Raw genomic sequence first — 13,449 nt, 5'->3', positions numbered from 1 at the left:
TAAAATAAAATGGTTCCTTGTTACTGTAAAACTAGGATCTGTTCAACTTTTTCATTTAAAAAAAAAGCTAGGATTTTGTTTGTTTTACTTTCCAGTAGAACTTTCTAGCAGAATTAAAATTTTCTGTATTTCTTCATCTGCCATATATTCTGAAGTTACGTTCATCTGCCAGGAATGGAAAAAACATTTTTACATTTTAAGTTTCTTTTCCAAATTGGCACTGTGGCTCAATTCAATAATATTTCCTGCTTTTGACATCTCTTAGCTGTCTGGCAACATCAGCACAAACTCCAACTCAGAAGAGGACTGTGGTGAATTTCTGGAAGTCTCTCTGTCACCACAAAGGTTCTTCCCTAGGTTTCATGGCAGGCCTTGATTTAGATTTTCAAAACTGATCAGCATTTTTGAGTTGCAGCCATGATTTCTGTGGCATTTTGATATATTTTTAGCTAAAACTGTCTTGTTTCTTTTGAAACACGTGGAGCAAGTTACTCAGCTAATGAAGGTAAATCAAACTATGTTTGGTTGCTCCTAAAGAAGACAGCTAAACCAGTAATATATCCCCAAAGTTCCTCCTGATATTTGACTAAGGGAAAGGATGACCCAACAAATCTCAAATGTAAGAAAAAGGTAAGAAATTTATAAAATTTATTATTTTCCAGTCAAACTAAATGGCTGGCTGCAAAGATTTCAGTAACATATGGGCAGAAATAAAAAGATGCAGGTGGTTTGCAAGAAATCCTAAATGAATCAGATTATAAAAGAGTAATTTCTCCGAAGTTAGAGGCAGACACAAGCGTCGATCCGCTGCTGAAAATCATTAGCGACACAGAAAATTGTCTCTTCCAGGACTTACCAAATTTATTATTACTGAATTATTATTGATAAAGTTAAATTGAATCAGCATTGTTATGCCTAATAAGAAATTAGTTCAATTAAATAAAAATGTTGCCCAATTTCCACGTAAGCCTGAAAAAGACAAATCAAATTCTCAAGGTTTGCACAGCTTTTTGCAGCAAAGATGCCAGATGGATATTTTTCGCAGCACAGATGCCAGGTCTATGAATCCAGCCTTAAGTGACCAAACACTAATCCTTCATTCATGCCTGCACACTCAATTAACATTAATAGTTTAAACACACAACATCAAACTAAAACAGCATTTTTAAGAAAATTGTGATAAAGAGTTGTTTTCTTGCCACAGAAATGATATATATAGAAAATATGTAGACAGGAACCCATTACTGAAGGAAAGTGAATCAAAATAAATCATATGACAAAACACTTATCACTGCACATCATTAGGATGTATCCAAAAATCAAGGACGGCTATCCAGCTACATAAAGCATTCAAATAATATTTCAGAAACTTACGATAGTTTGAAAAGAAGTTCAAACTAAGTTAATATTATAGGGCCTAATTCAATGCTCATTAAAGTTAATGTGAGTCTTTCGACTGACTATAGGCTTTGGAACAGGCCCATAGAGAACATCTGAAAGAAAACAGAAGTCAATACGTTAATGTAATTTTTTAAATTATAAAATAGTTACATTAAAGAGCAATAAAGATACTGATAATTAAACTATACTTTTATAAAATACCCATACAATATAAACCTAGCAATCATCAAATTATTTTCAGCTTAATTAAGTGTAGTATCTATATTAACCTATTTACTCCACAAATTAAATTATTTCACTTTCATATACTTTTAAACTCACACTTTAGTCACTGGATAGCATTTGTTGTAAGCCTTATTGAAATAACAGCTGTACCTTTTTTAGTTTACCTATTTGATGCATATATACCTAACAGATGCATAAGAATAATTTAGTGATTTCTACAAAGGATAGTGAGGATTCTCATGCTTTCTTAAGCTACTAATACTTGAAGCTGTGAGTGTGAAGCAGGAGCAGCTGAAGCAGATACTGTCATGACTCACAGATCTCAAGCCTCAGCCTGTAAGGTTCATGGGAACCGACACACAATAACCCTCCACCTAGCAGGCAACTGACCATGGCTTACCTGAGACCCAAAAAGCCCAGCACCAGTGAGAGGTGCACCATATGGTCCAATTGGCACAGTCTCACTGGTCCTACTTAAGCCAGCAGCAGGAACAGGAAGCTCTCCAAACAACTGGACTCCAACTTGCTCTGGACTGGATGCCTTGTGCTTCCTGCTCATGCAGCCCACTACCTGGCTCCTGCTTCCCTGGCTTGACTTCCTGGCATGTCATCCTGGTATCTGATTTGCAGTTCCCAATCTCCAGTTTGTCTTTTGCCTCTGAGCTCCCGCCCGGTATTCTGGCCCAGTCAACGCAACTCCTGTCTCACGACTGTGGATGCTGACTCCAGCTACTAGGTCTGGTCGCCCATGACCTGGGCATTACAGACGTATTTGCTCTAGCTCTGATCAAGCTACACACTAAAAACAGCAGTGTAGTCATGATAGCACAGGCAGCAGCCATCATAACACAGGTGGTGGCACACAGTAGCTACCCTAAGTACACACCCATGGGCTACGGGTAGGTTTGTACTTGGCAGCTACACTACTATTTTTAGTATGGTAGTACAATGACAGCTAGCGGAAGCATATCTACTCAAGCTGGGAATCACACCTCCAGCTCCAAGTGTAGACGTAGCCATAGTGTGGACCACATCTTATTAAAAACCTTGTGGACAACCCTCCTCTCTCATTCGCAATTACACAGTCCACCATGCCTACACATTCACAATCCCATAGCACCAGTGTGCCATCTACAGTAATTGCTTATGTGAAAAAGTAACAGAAAAGCATGCAATGCAGTTTATCAGTCTAATATGATGCAACAACTAGAAATAAGGAACTCCAGCACCATTTGGCCTTTGGTTCCAAAAATGAACAAAGTGTGCTTCATGGACCACTGGCAGTCTATGGACTACAGTTTGAGAATCTGAATTAAGCAGTTTATTCACCAAAACTAGAAAGGGAATTTTTATTCCACTCTACTCAGCATTGGTTAGATCTCAGTTGGAGAACTGCACTTACTCAGTTTTGAGCACAGGATTTTAAACAAGGCAGACAAATTGGAACAAGTTCAGAGATGGAAAAAGGAACTAAAACAGGTTTGGAAGAGAAACTAAAGTTTAAATTGGACATGTCCATTTCTCTAAAGAAAAAAAAACTAAGAAGAAACATGATAACTGACTAAAGTATGTAAAAGGATTTTCATTCATCATAAAGGACAGAACAAGCAGTAATCAGCATAAACTCCAGTACGAAAAAGGCATATTTAATATTAGGAAGAATTTTAGAACAATAGGCGATATAGCAAACTATCATGAAAAGATGTACAAGCATCATCGCTGAAGATATTCAAAGCTTAACTAGGCACCCACCTTTCAAGAACTGAAATGAAGCCTGCTGCCAGTGAAAAATACTTTCAAACCTAAACAATTCTACATACGTTCAGTTTTAAAAAGGTTTGAATACATCTTTCCACAATTACTTAACATGAAAAAAGTGACCCAATATAACATGATTTAAAACTCCCAAACGATTTATATTTTGATAATGTGGAAGACCTTGTGCAGCATATACGTATATTATCATTAATCTCATCCTTTACATTGAACCAGCAATATTTTCCAGCTTTGGTTTTGTTTTTTATTAAACATGTATTCTAAAGGGCTCATAAAGCTCTTCTCTCCTTACAACAAGAACATTATTTGTGGTTTCTTCGACAGAAGTAGTAATTAACTGCTTACAATCTTCAAAGAGTAACTAGGAGATTTGTCTCACCTTAACTACATATGGACTATACAATATATCTGTTACTCGATAATAAATAATTGTAAACAGAATTGGACAAGTAGTTGACCTCAAATTATAGATTCATAAAAATACAGAAATTATGGATGGAAAAGATCTCTCATCTCATTTAGTCCAAGCCAATTACAAAATATGATTGCTCTCTAAACAATAACTTATTACAGGGCTTGGGAAGTCTACACCCCCAACATCTCACTGTCAAGCAGGAAGAATTTCCCAGATTGTGGGGCTCGAAGCCATCAATTTCTAATGCCTTCATTATAAAAGAATACATTTCTATCTATCTCTTATGATTGAGAATATAGCCTTCCAGTGTACACCACCTGTAAACCAAGGCAGTGGTGCCTTCCTGTGTCTTCAGACAGTTAGTTTAGTGTTTTTGTAGATGCGTATAGCTTTGCCAAACAGCATGACATTAGTAAGAGTTTGATCACCTTTAACAAAGCTATTCAGAACTTTGTGAGCATACGGACAGTGACGATAGTCTGTCAATTTTACATTGAAGACCTGCCTCAAAAAAGAGTAACTATAAGCTAGCTGTTCAGAGAAAAAAGATTTAAAAAAAAAAAAGAAGAAGGGTGGAGGAGGCACAGAGTAATGGAGTCCCTTTCCCATTGCAACCACCAGGAGACCATTAAGGGGAAAGAGAGAAAGTGCCTTCTTCCTTTCAGCAGTTTGGGAGTACGGGGTGGAAATTCAGATTTTTCCGACTCATTTTAGCTAGAACATGGAACCCCTATCCTAGCAAGGTTCAGGTTGAAATCCCTACTAGAAAGCTCAGTACCCTGTACTTTTCCAGCAGTTCAGAATGTCAGGGCAAATGAACTTCTGATCTGGTGTTGCCCCAATCTTGTTTCAGAGGTCTCTTCAGCCATTTTTAATCTTACCTCTGGCTAGTACATGTTTACTACATTTTTTTTCAAGCCCTGCTTATTAGCTGACTGAGATTTAAAAGCAGTTACTGTAAGTTTTCTGCAGTAAGACATATTTTACAACCCATTTTTTGTCAGAGACATACTAGCACATACAGCCAACTTATTCTATCAATTCTAACAAGCAACTACCTTAGTGTGGAATTGTGTGCTTTCTAAGAGAAGCACAACTTATAAAGTGTATTGCTGTGTTTGTTTTGTCAGAACTGTATGTGTTGATCTGGCTGTGGGTGGGACTGCCATATTTGTATTTCTGGCAAATACAGTAGTGGTTAGCCCCTACCTATGACAACGTACGCGTTTCTACTTATGTGTTTTTGCTTACTAAATGACTCATTCCATCTGTTCAATCTAGGACGGAATTCTTAGCTGTTTCTTTACCGGACATAACATAGACCGCATTATTTAAAGAATAAATCTTTGGCTGAAACTGCAGGCTCCAAAAAGCCTACCCTAAATATGGTATGAGCAAGCAAAAATAATAATCTATTTATGCCACCACCTATGGGGTGCTGATATATCTCTGACAAATTTCAATATCATGCATCCCTGACCACTTCACCTGTACTGTGGCCCTCAAATCCATTAATCCAGACAACTTTTAACACTCCACATCTCCGAGCAACCATGACAACTGGAATGTTAATACAAAAAAAGTTTCCTTTCCACTCCCAAATGTGGAATTTTCTTCCAGAATTACACTCAGTTTGAGGATGGACAATATTCTGTCCTAGACTGAGAAGTTACTGAACTTTATAAAATGTCATGCTATTTTCTGAAATAATTTAAAAATATTTCTAATTTATATTCAGGAAAAATTATATTGAGTTACTACACGATATGTACATCTATTGATATTAAATAATTACATACACACACACATACATATATGCATTGATTTACTCCTATTATGTCAGATAAGAACATACGTTCTACTGTCTGGTACCACACAACTGCCTATAGAATCAGAATCGTGCTTTAAGGCGGTGGTCTCCAAACTTTTTTGATCAAGCACCCCTATCGGTAAAATAATTTTGAGCACACACCACCTTCTGCGCCGGGTCAACCATTTTGGAAGACAAGAAACTAAACGAAATGAAGCCACTCAAAGACTCCCGCCTGACGAAGCAAAAATAAAATAAAATAAATAAATAAAAAGTGCTCCTCCTGCTGCACACCCCCAAGGATCCTCTTGCACACCCCACTTTGGAGACCACTGCTTTAAGGAAGCAGCGTTGGTGTCAAATCAAAATATAAGTAACAATTATTAAAAGTTAAGAAAAATGATGAACTAAATAAAAATATTTGGAGCCAATGACACAAAGATGGGAGAGGTACTGCCAATAAAGAGAAAGACCGGAATGATATACAGGAAGATCTGGATGACCTTGTAAACTGGAGTAACAGTAATAGAATGGAATTTAATAGTGAAAACCGCAAGGTCATGCATTTAGGAATTAACAACAAGAATTTTTGTTATAAGCCATGGACTGATCAGTTAGAAGTAACAGAGGAGGAGAAGGACCTTGGAGTATTGGTTGATCACAGGATGACTATGAGCCGCCAACGTGATAAGGCTGTGGAAAAAAATGAATGCTGTCTTGGGATGCATTAGGAGAGGTATTTCCAGTAGAGATAAGGAGGTGTTAGTACCATTATACAAGGCACTGGTGAGACCTTATCTGGAATACTGTGTGCGGTTCTGGTCTCTCATGTTTAAGAAGGGTGTATGCAAATTGGAAAAGGTACAGAGAAGGGCTACTAGGATGATCTGAGGAATGGAAAACCTGTCTTATGAAAGGAGACTCAAAGAGCTCTGCTTGTTTAGCCTAACCAAAAGAAGGCTGAGGGGAGATATGATTGCTCTCTATAAATATATCAGAGGGATAAATACCAGGGAGGGAGAGTTCAGTACCAATGTAGACCGAAGAACAAATGGATATAAACTGGCCATTAGGAAGTTTAGACTTGAAATCAGATGAAGGTTTCTAACCATAAGAGGAGTGAATTTCTGGAACAGACTTCCAAGGGGAGCAGTGAGGGCAAAAGACATATCTGGCTTCAAGACTAAGCTTGATAAATTTATGGAGGGAATGGTATGATGGGATAATCAAAGATCAATTAATTGCCAGAATTAGACTATTAGCAGTAAATATGCCCAATGGCCTATGATGGGATGTTAGATGGGGTGGGATCTGAGTTACTATAGAGAATTCTTTAATGGGTGTCTGGCTGGTGAGTCTTGCTCACATGCTCAGGGTTTAGCTGATCACCATATTTGGGGTCAGGAAGGAATTTTCTTCAGGGCAGATTGGCAAAGTTCCTCGGGGGTTTTTGCCTTCCTCTACAGCGTGGGACATGGGTCGTTTGCTGGAGGATTCTCCGCATCTTGAAGTTTTCAAACCATGATTTGAGGACTTCAGTGGCTCAGCCCTAGGTTAGGGGTTTATTGCAGGAATGGATTGGTGAGATTCTGCGGCCTGCATTGTGCAGGAGGTCACACCAGACGATCATATTGGTCCCTTCTGACTTTAAAGTCTATGACTTGTACTTTTGTAAAGTTTCACTTTTATGTTAATGTCTATCTGCACTAGCTCCTTTTTTGGCACCTAAGCTCTTGGGTTAGATTTTTTCATACTACAAGAAATTACTTATGTACCGTGACTGGAGTTCTTTGAGATGTGTTGTCCATATGCATATTTCACTAAGGATGCACATACATCTCATGTGTCAGAGATCAGTCTTTTGGCATGAATGTGCGATTCAGTCCTTGTTCTCCACACTAAGGGCATACATGGTGTGCTTTGCCCTACCACCATTCGGTTCCCACTCACTGTAAAATCCCAAGTTAAAGATTCCAAAATAGAGGCAATGTAAAGATGGATCATGGAATATGAGTATGGACAACACATCCTGAACTCCAGTGACTGTATAAACTTCTCTCGCTCTCCTTCAAGTGCTTGTCCATATGCACATTCCACTAATGGTGACTCCCAAGGAGTGGTCCAGTTAAGGAGGCGGGAGCTCAGAGCATGTTGGTAAATAACAACTGAAGAACCGCTTTACCAAATGCACGTACATACTGATCCCCAGGTAACTACTTTGCAAATGTCAGACACTGGTACATTTCATAGAAATGTTGATATAGCTTGAGCTCTGGTGGAATGAACTTTAAGTGTGATCAGGAGATCTATGCTAACTACTTCATGGAAGGTTCCAACAGTCAGAAATCCAATTTAATGTAGTCTTTGAGATGATATGGCAAAGCTTTTCATTCTCTCCACAATAGAGACAAACATTCTTGGTGATGTTCTGAAAGGTTTTGTTCTGTTTAAGTAATAAGCCATGGCTCTCCTGACATCTAATGGCTGTAATTATTGCCCCAGTTCTAGCTGCATGAGGTTTCCAGAATAATACCAGTACCGGTATCTGCTGGTTCAGGTAGAATTCTGTCACTACTTTGAAGAGAAATTTCAAGTGTCTTTTCATGGACACCTTGTCTGGATATAACACAGTATACAGTGGGACAACCACAAGTGCTGGGCTCACCTCCACTCTTCTGGCAGAAGTTACAGCAATCAAAAATGTCATTTGCATTGATAGATGTGATAGAGAACTAGAGGCAATGGGCTCCAAGGGTGGCCCCAAGGTGTGCTGAGAGTATCCAGTTTAAATCCCATGGGGGAACAGTTTACTTGATTGGTAGGAACATCTTGATTAGACCTTCCAGGAACCTAATTATTGTTAGATGAGAAAAAAAGCATGTAGTCCTCTACCAACAGCTAATGAGCTAGGATTACGGACATGGGCACCTTGACCAAACTGAGAGAGAGACTATTGTGTGTCAGTTCAAGTAAATAGTCAAGCATCTGAGGAATTAAGAAGTGATGTGGTATCACTGATTACCAGTAGCATGAATAAGAAAATCTTGTTCATTTCACCAGATAAATTTATCTTCTTGATTCTGTTCTGCTGCTTTTCAGGACTTCCCTAAACTGCAGAGGAGCAGAGCAGACCTGCTCTATCAATGATATCCATCCAGCCACTGTGTTGTGAGATGCAGAGTTCCGATGCAAAATCTGTCCCTTGTCTCAGCATAGACTCAGACTCATAGACTCTAGGACTGGAAGGGACCTCAAGAGGTTATCGAGTCCAGTCCCCTGCCCTCATGGCAGGACCAAATACTGTCTAGACCATCCCTAATAGATATTTATCTAACTTACTCTTAAATATCTCCAGAGATGGAGATTCCACAACTTCCCTAGGCAATCTATTCCAGTGTTTAACTACCCTGACAGTTAGGAACTTTTTCTTAATGTCCAACCTAAATCTCCCTTGCTGTCCACTGCATCAAATGCTGCTTGTAGTCTCACTCTAGCCACTAAATGGCCTTCATTAACTAGCAACATAAGTTCCTCATTAGCCTTGATTGTCCACATGACCTTGTCATTGGCCATTCAGAATGTTAGGTTCAAAGAGTAGGTTATTCGACCAAATAAATCCAGATTCTTTGGCACTCTCTCTCTCCTTTTGTTGTGAACCTGAATTTTGCCATTTCATTTATCATTGTTGCCACAAGTGAAGATGGGGCAGGGTGCATGTAAAATAATTCTACTCTTTTGGAAGGCACTGGTTTGATTTTTATCTACCTTGCAAAAGGCAGGTGATGTCATGGCCTGTCTTTGCTACAAAGTTTTGGAAAGGTATATAATTGCCTTCCAAGTTAATAAGACCATCTTTCCTGCAGAGAACTCCAGTAGCATGCCCATCGATTTGTGTGTCAGCTCCTGAACCTCTTCAATGGGAATTTGGAAGGTATGACCTATTCTTTTTAATAGATCTTGAAATCACCTGTAGTCATCCAGCTGTGGGACCATTAGGAGGCACTATAGTCTCATCAGGAGGAGGAGGATGGCAGCATCACCAGAACTGAAAGATCATCCTTTTTGTGTCTGTTCATCCATTTTTTCCTCTTCTTCCTATATTTGATGTGGGGTTAAGAAGAGCTGTTGTATGGAACAACCTTCTGCTGGAGCAGTTTCTCTCTGGCTAAAGTCGCTTTGAAGAGGTCCCGGACCCCAGCAGGGCCATCCGGACACTGACGGATAAGAATCTAGTGGCCAGGGAGAAGGGAATCACATGCCTGGTGTCATAGCTTTCCCTCTCAGATCTGAACCTTAGAGTTCAGAAAATGAGATACTCTGAATCCTCTAAGCTTAATTACCAGCTTAGATCTGATAGCACTGCCACCACCCAAAAATATAGTGTTTTGGGGCACTCTGACGTCCTCAACCTTCCCTGGGGACCCCAAGAACCCAGATCCCTTGGGTTCTTAAAACAAGGAGAAATAAACCATTCCCCCACCTTTCCCCCTCCCAGAATTTCCCTCCCTGGGCTATCCCTGAGAGATACTGATCCAGCCTCTTAAATCACCATACAGAGAAGCAGCTCCCTTCCCTTCCACAAAGAGGCAAACAGATTCAAGGAAAACAGAGAGAAATTCTCTCTCTCCCACCTCCCGTCTCCCCCACCCGTCCTGGTGAGTTATCCCAATCCCCTGGAATAAAACAAGGGAAACAAAAAAAAATCAGTCAGGTTCTCTAAAAAGAAATCTTTTTAATAAAAGAAAGGAAAAAGTAAAGAATTATCTCTGTAACTTCAAGATGTAAATATACAGGGTCCTATAGCTTACAGACACCAGAAAGAGACTTTCCCTCCAGTACCAATACAAATCAAAATATTCCCAGCAACTACACATATAAAGGTTAACCAGCCAGATCCACAATTGCAAATAGAGTAAAACAATCAAAAAAAGCCTAAACCACCTGTTTTTACTTACTATTTGAAAAGAAACTTAGAGAGCCTGTAGTAATGTCTGGTCTCTCCCAGACCCTCCGAGAGAAGAACACACAACGGACAAAGAACACACACAAAAGTTTCCCTCCACCCAAATTTAAAAGTATCTTGTCTTCTGATTGGTCTTCTGGTCAGGTATCCAGTTCCTGCTTGTAACTCTTTACAGGTAGAAGAGACATTAACCCTTAACAATTTGTTTATGACACCTGGGTTTTCTGGGCCCAATAGCTCTGTCATAAGGAGTGTCGGGATACTCTAAGATTGAGGGTTCTGGTGAGTATAGGTGTTGCTGCTAGGAGTCCTGCTCATCCTCCAACTCTGAAGATGATGCAGAGGATGAAGCATAACCTGATTACATGGGGGGCACTGAGGCCTTCAGTAGGAATGGATGGCGCTGCATCAGTGGAGAGAGATGGTGCCAAATGCAGAACTGAAGTTGACAGCAAGGGACATTGTAGTTGTAGATGTATCTGTAGGTCCATCGGTGCGCACACTTGAAAAAGTACTATAAAACAAGTTAGTGAGGACAGGCAGACTGGAATTACATTTATTCAGGGGGAGGTATCACAAATTCCACAATAGTCAAAGATGGCCCCTTGGAACATGGCACTGGTTGGCTCAGCTCCAGTGCCAGAGCCACTGAGGTAGATGGCACTAGAGTCAGTGCCGAGTTCTTTTCCGAAGGTCCAGTTTTCCATGCCAAACACTTCAGTGTCAGGAGACTGGCATCGGCATGAGACTGAGCTTCAGCAGAAACCATTCAGGGCTACAAAGTCTCAAAGGATATTCCATGCTATGGAGATACTTTCCTCTTAGAGGATGCTTTGGCAGGCAATCTACCTCTAGGGGTTCTGGCACCCAGAGATCCATCCAAAGATAATGCAGTCTTCATGGTGGTAGTTTTGGCAACGATCACTAGAATTCTTGAGGGTAGAGAGCCCCCACTTACGCTTTTAGGCTCTAAAGGTCCCTGTACAGGGGAAGGTCCAGTGAACCTGGTTCAGATGTGAGCCTCAGATTAATTCATCAGGAAAAACCTGAAGGCAGAATTCCCTGTCCTTCCTAGTTCAGGAGTTGAAAGACTTGTAAATCGCACATCTGCTGGGGATGTGTCATTCTCTCAAACAACAGAGGCATTTCTGAGTGTCCATCTGAGGCTAGGATTGCTCCCTTGTCAGAGGGGCAACATCTGAGTTCTGGAGAGCCAGACAATTCTATCAAGCTGTCTAGAGTGGCTCAGAATCCTGATTACCAACCTCAGGGCAGACTTTTAAGAAGCAGGGCACAAACCCCAAACTGGCTGTGAGTTCTATACTTAGCAACCTTAACATGGATGGAGTCACAGAGAGTCTCACCCAGATTCTCCTGTCTATCTTGCCACCTAGGTAAGTTTGCCTTTGTGTTAGATGGTCCCTAACACCAAAAATTACAATAATATTCAAGTTACTCTCAGTCACAAAGGACCAGTCACTTACCCCAGATCAACGGCACCTTAGATCCTATCCAAAAGACAATGTTTGTAGCTAATTCTGTAATAAATTAACTAAAGATTTATTAAGAAAAAGGAGTTATTTACAAGATTTAAAACAGGTAAATATACACTCACACAACGAGTTACAGTCATAGGTTCTAAAAGGTAAGAGAAGCTGGCTGTATTATGCAAGCTTCATAAGGCCTCCAGGGTTAACCCAAATCAAGTACCAGGGATCCCTTGCTTATGCTTAGAAATCTTGCGCTCTCCAAGTCCAAGCAGCATAAAGATCAAATTTTATTCTTGTCAATAATTTGTATTCCCTTCTCCCAGAGTTCAAGCTACTGGGATAAGTCCACATGTACATCTCTTCAAGGTGAGATGGGGGGAGCGATTAAGATCTTTGCTTTTTGATGTTTCACAATAACTCATTTGGTTTCAATAGGCCCTCTTGGTGAGCAGGACCTAACATTTCTGTAGGAAGGCAACATTTTACATTTGATTATTTACACAACTAAAGAGATTTACAATACAAACACTCAATACAACCTTATAACATGGGGTACAAAGGATATAAGTGAGATTACCACATGCAGCATCCTACGAGTATTTCATAAGTTTAAAATAATGTGTTTAGACTTTAACATCTATTTTGACAATACTAATACACAGGTGAGGTAGTCTGGTCTCGAGCTATTGGTGAGTGTTCAGTTGAGGCCTAGGAATCTTGGCATGAGTTGGCAGCAGGTTTGCCAGCGTCAGAAACCCCATCCCAGAGATAAGTAACAAAATCTAAAGCTAAGGGTTGCAAAAGATAGTTAATGGTTTATCTTTTGCTTAAGAACTACTGATTAAAAGTAGAAAAGCTAACTATAAAAAACATCTAGTTAAGAAAGAGAGCCTGTCCAAGAGACTACCAGCTGTTTCCAAGCAAGGAGATAATGAGAGGAACAGAATGGTGGTCAGCACACTTTGTCCTTATATGCCCTTAATGCAGAGCACAAGGACTGAAGAATACATGTGCACTTTATGAATGCTGCCGGCCAAAAGATTCCAATCTCTGGCGTGAGGCACATGCACATCATTATCAGAATGTGCATATAGACAAGTACTCTAAGGAAAATACGCAGTTTTAACACTGTAGAGATTACTCTTCAATAGTTGTCCTAAACCAGTTGTTTCCAAACTTTTTGTATTGGCGACCGCTTTCACACAGCAAGTCTCTGGCTGCAACACCTCCCTTATAAATTAAAATGGGGGGGTAATTTAATTTAAATTTAATTTTAATTTCATGGGGGTTCAGGGCTGTCCTGCCCTCACTCACGTCAGAGTCTGGGGCTGACAGCTCACGACTCCCACATAACCACCTCATGACCCCC

At 40.0% G+C, this 13,449-nt stretch overlaps 1 protein-coding gene across 4 annotated transcripts in view; it reads right to left on the bottom strand.

Annotated features, from left to right (window-relative positions):
- The window catches only part of CCDC91 (coiled-coil domain containing 91), a 335,613-nt gene that overhangs the window by 281,036 nt on the left and 41,128 nt on the right, over positions 1–13,449 (bottom strand). The gene's annotated exons all lie outside the window — the stretch shown is intronic.

The sequence above is a fragment of the Gopherus flavomarginatus genome, chromosome 1, assembly GCF_025201925.1.
Source record: "Gopherus flavomarginatus isolate rGopFla2 chromosome 1, rGopFla2.mat.asm, whole genome shotgun sequence".
Classification (NCBI taxonomy): domain Eukaryota; kingdom Metazoa; phylum Chordata; order Testudines; family Testudinidae; genus Gopherus; species Gopherus flavomarginatus.
Note: the sequence above shows the minus strand (reverse complement) of the source record. Positions and strands in the feature narration are given on the sequence as shown.